The sequence below is a fragment of the Hordeum vulgare genome, chromosome 3H, assembly GCF_904849725.1.
Source record: "Hordeum vulgare subsp. vulgare chromosome 3H, MorexV3_pseudomolecules_assembly, whole genome shotgun sequence".
In the NCBI taxonomy this organism is placed as follows: Eukaryota; Viridiplantae; Streptophyta; class Magnoliopsida; order Poales; family Poaceae; genus Hordeum; species Hordeum vulgare.
This window is the reverse complement of record NC_058520.1, coordinates 88,425,706-88,431,182: the sequence shown is the minus strand read 5'-3', so window position 1 is coordinate 88,431,182 and position 5,477 is coordinate 88,425,706.

Here is a 5,477-nt window from a genome sequence, read left to right as displayed (position 1 = left end):
ATGTTGAGATTGCTATTGTCTCTTTCTTCTTCCTTGCATATGGTAACTATTGGTTGTCTTGACAATCTGTTTTCCTATAAAATGCCTATGCATAGGAAGTATGTTAGACTTATATGTGATTTTCACATGCTTTATGATGCTCTCGTCGTGCTTCAATTCTTGTCTTTTGTGTAAGCATCATTGAATTATCAATGCCTAGCTAAGGGCGTTAAACAATAGCGCTTGTTGGGAGGCAACCCAATGAATTTATATTTTTCTTTCTGTTTTGTTGCGTCCACACCATCATAATTCCGTTATGATAGTGTCTTTTGTGTTTCTTTTTGTGTTTGAGTCAAGCAAAACCTTTATGACTAGTCTTGGTAACGGTTGTTTGATCCTCCTGGAAAAAGACAGAAACTTTTCGCTCACGAGATGATTTTTCATTTTTATTAGAAAGAGATTTTGAGTTGATTCTATTTGCTGCTGGTTGATATGCCTTTTTCCCAGGCAGTCGTAATTTTTCAGAATTTTTGAGGTACCAGAAGTATACGAGGTATACAGATTGCTATAGACTGGTCTGTTTTGGACAGATTCAGTTTTTGTTGAGTTGGTTGCTTGTTTTGATGAAACTATGGTTAGTATCGGGGGGTACTAGCCATGGAAAAGTGATAATACAGTAGTCCAACACCAATATAAATAGAAATCAAGATTTCTACAATACCTAAAGTGGCGGTAGTTTGTTTTCTTGTGCTAACGTTATCACGAGTTTCTGTTTAAGTTTTGTGTTGTGAAGTTTACAAGTTTTGGGTGATGTTCTCATGGACAAAGAGATAAGGAGTGGAAAGAGCTAAAGCTTGGGGATGCCCAAGTCATCTCAAGCCAAATTCAAGGACACCAAAAAGCCTAATCTTGGGGATGCCCCGGGAAGGCATCCCCTCTTTCGTCTTCAATCCATCGGTAACGTTACTTGGAGCTATATTTTTATTCACCACATGATATGTGTTTTTCTTGGAGCGTCTTGTATCTTAGGAGTCTTTTATTTTTGTTGTGTCACAATCATCCTTGTTGCACACCTTTAGAGAGAGACATGCACTCATCATGATTTTGCTAGAATGCTCATAGTGCTTCGCTTATATCTTTTCAGCTAGATAATTTTGCTGTGTGTGCTTCACTTAGATCTTTTAGAGCACGGCGGTGCGTGACTTGGTAGTTGGCTTATGCTATGAAAGTAGTCCCAAAGGTGATAGGTACCCAAAGAGGATACAAAAACCTCCATCTTCATGTGCATTGAGTAGAAAGAGAAGTCTTGATTCCTCTCAATTAGTTTTGAGACGTGGATTTGGTAATATTAAGAGTTATGTTGGTAGGGTGTTGTGAATCTAGAAATACTTGTGTTGAAGTTAGTGATTCCCTTAGCATGCGCGTATGGTGAACCATTATGTTAGGAAGTCGGAGCATAATTGATCTATCGATTGTCATCCTTTGTGTTGAGGTCGGGATCACGCGATGGTTAACACCTACCAACCCTTCCCCTAGGAGTATGCGTTTAGCACTTTGTTTCGATTACTAATAAAAACTTTCGCAACAAGTATGTGAGTTCTTCACGACTAATACGAGTCCATGGTATAGATGCACTTTCACCTTCCACCATTGCTAACCTCTCAAGTGCTGCGCAATTTTCGCCGGTCCACAAACCCACCATATGCCTTTCTCAAAACAGCCACCATACCTACCTACTATGGCATTTTCATAGCCATTCCGAGATATATTGCCATGCAACTCCCACCGTTCCGTCTCATGACTTGTGTCATCACTCTCATATTGCCATTGCTTGATTGTAATATAGCTAGCGAGATGTTTCAACGTCATACGCCAAGCTAGATCTTTGCACATCCCGGTACACTGCCGGAGGCATTTCCTATAGAGTCATTTCTAAGCTTTGAGCTGTGAGTAAATAAAAGTGTGATGATCATCATTATTAGAGCATTGTCCCATGTAAGGAAGTAAAAAAAAAGAGGCCAAAGAGCCCAAATAAAAAAAGAGAAGAAAAAGAGGCCTAAGAGCCCAAATAAAAAAGGGGAAAGAAAAAAAAGAAAAAAAAAATTAAAAAAAAGAGAAAAAGAGAGAAGGGACAACGCTACTATCTTTTTCCACACTTGTGCTTCGTAATAGCACCATGTTCTTCATGATTGAGAGCCTCTCGTTTTGTCACTACCATATGCTAGTGGGAATCTTCATTATTAAACTTGGCTTGTATATTCCAACGATGGGCTTCCTCAAATTGCCCTAGGTCTTCGTGAGCAAGCAAGTTGGATGCACACCCACTAGTTCTCCTTTTGAGCTTTCACATACTTATAGCTCTAGTGCATCCTTCGTATGGCAATCCCTACTCATTCACATTGATATCTATTAATGGGCATCTCCATAGCCCTTTGATACGCCGAGTCAATGTGACCATCTCCTCCTTTTTGTCTCACGACCACCACCAAACTCTATTCCACCTATAGTGTTATATCCATGGCTCACGCTCATGTATTGCGTGATAGTTATAAAATGTTTGAGAAAGTAAGAGAGCGAAAACAATTACTTGGCCAATACCGGGGTTGTGCATGATTTACATTAGTTGTGTGAGGATGATGGAGCATAGCCAGACTATATGATTTTGTAGGGATAACTTTCCTTGGCCTTGTTATTTTGAAAGTTCATGATTACCTTGCTAGTTTGCTTGAAGTATTATTGTTTTCATGTCAATACCAAACTATTGTTTTGAATCTTACGGATCTGAACATTCATGTCACACGAAAGAAGTTGCAAAGGACAACTATGCTAGGTAGCATTCCACATCAAAAATTCAGTCTTTATCACTTCCCTGCTCGAGGACGAACATGAGTTAAGATTGGGGATGCTTGATACATCTCCAACGTATCTTTAATTTTTGATGGTTTCATGCTATTATCTTGTCAAACTTTGGATGTCTTGTATGCCTTTTATATATTTTTTGGGACTAACTTATTAACTCAGTGCCAAGTGCCAGTTCCTGTTTTTTTCATGTTTTTGACCCCTTTCAGAGGAGGATTTTAAACGGAGTCCAAACGGAACGAAACTGCCAAAAATATTTTTTCCGAAACAGAAAAAGATCGGGAAGCCTGAGAATCAGGGCAGGGGGCCACCAGGGAGCCCACAAGCCCCCTAGCCGCGACCAGGGGGCCCGCGCCTCCCAGGCTTGTGGGATCCCTAGGCCTCCTCTGCCCTAGGTCTTTCGCCTATAAATTCCCTAAAATCCCAGAAAAAATCAGGAGATCATCGTAAGTACTTTTCCGCCGCCGCAAGCTTCTGTCTCTGTAAGATCCCATCTGGGGCACGTTCTGTTGCCCTGCCGGAGGGGGGATTCGGATACGGAGGGCTTCTTCATCATCACCATGACGTCTCCGATGATGCGTGAGTAGTTCACCATAGACGTACGGGTCCATAGCTAGTATCTAGATGGCTTCTTCTCTCTCTTGGATCTTCAATACGAAGTTCTCCATGATCTTCATGGAGATCTATCCGATGTAATCTTCTTTTGCGGTGTGTTTGTCGAGATCTGATGAATTGTGGATTTATGATCAGATTATCTATGAATCTTATTTGAGTTTCTTCTGATCTCTCTTATGCATGATTTCATATCCTTGTAATTCTCTTCGAGTTGTGGTTTTTGTTTGGCCAACTAGATCTATGACTCTTGCAATGGGAGAAATGCTTGGTTTGGGTTCATACCGTGCGGTGACCTGACGTCAGCTGTGCTTCCTTGGCAATGGCTCCAGAAAAGGGCTGATCCTGCAATCTCTCGCGTTAGCTAGGCAAATGCTTATGACAAGGAACCTTTTCCTGCAACGACACCAGAAGAATGCTGCTGCACTCCCCGGCAATGAAACTGGAAGAATATTGTTGATGGCCCACCAGCGCGTGGGTTCGCAGCAGTTTTCGAGGGTAGAGTATTCGACCCAAATTTGTAGATAAGCCCGTCAGGAGGTGAGAGTATACTCTCAAGTATTAGCAGCTGAATTTGTCGGATCCGACCACACCTGAAAGATTGGTATCTGTAAGGATAGTAGTAACAGCAAAGTAGTATGATAGCAACGGTGTCAGAAATGATCTGTTGACGGCAAACTATTCCTAACAATTGTATCAATGGCGCTCCCGTTGCCGCGTTGACGGAAGTTGTCAATTCCCGTCAACGGTCTGGCGAAACAACAGTGTAGCAGGTAGCAGCAGTGTAACGAGCAATAGCACAGGCAAGGAACAGCAGTAGTGGCAGCAGTAGCAAGTAGCAACAGTAGCAAGCGACAGTAGTAGCAACAATAGCAGCAGTAGCAGCAGAGAAAAACAAGTAACAGCAGTAGCAACAGTAGTAGCAGCAGCAGAGCAAGACAAGTAACAGCAGCAGTAGGACAAACTCGTAGGCAATGGGTCGGTGATTTGTTTGGATGATATTCATCATGCAACAGCTATAACACGGAGAGATATGTGGCTAGCTCTCGTTCGTCAATGTGATGTAGGCATGCATTCCGTGTGTCATCATACGTGCTTAGGGAAAAGAACTTGCATGACATCTATTGTCCATCCCTCCCGTGGCAGCGGGGTCCAAAAGGAAACTACAGGATATTAAGGTTCTCCTTTAAATAAAGAATCGGACCAACGCATTAGCACTTGGTGAACACATGAACTCCTCAAACTATGGTCATCACCGGGAGTGGTTCCGGTTATTGTCACTCCGGGGTTGCCGGATCATAACACATAGTAGGTAACTACAACTTGCAAGATCGGATCTAAAACACACATATATTGGTGACAACATAATAATTTCAGATCTGAAATCATGGCACTCGGGCCCTAGTGACAAGCATTAAGCATGGCAAAGTAGTAGCAACATCAATCTCAGAACATAGTGGATACTAGGGATCAACCCCCATCAAAACTAACTCGATTACATGATAGATCTCATACTACTCATCACCGCCCAGCGAGTCTACGAATAGATTACTCACGAACGACGAAGAGCTTCATGGAATTGGAGAGGGAAGAAGGTTGATGATGACGATGACGATGATTTCCCCTCTCCGGACCCCAAGACGGACTCCAGATCTGCCCTCCAGATGAAGAACAGGTGGTGGCGGCGCCTCCGTATCGAAAACGCGACGAAAACTTCTCTTTTTATTTTTTCTTGGACGAAAGGCAACTTATAGAGCTCGAGTTGGGGGCGGCAGGTGCCTGTGGGCCCCACAAGCCTGCCCACCGCCACCAGGGGGGTGGTGGCGGAGCAGGGGCTTGTGGCCCACTGGCCCACACCCTGAGGTGGAACTTGGCGTAGATATTTTTGATATTTTCCAAAACTGCTCCCCGTAAATTTTCAGGATGTTTGGAGAACTTTGATTTCTGCACAAAAATAACACCAAGGCAATTCTGCTGAAAACAGCGTCAATCTAGGTTAGTTCCATTCAAATCATGCAAATTAGAGT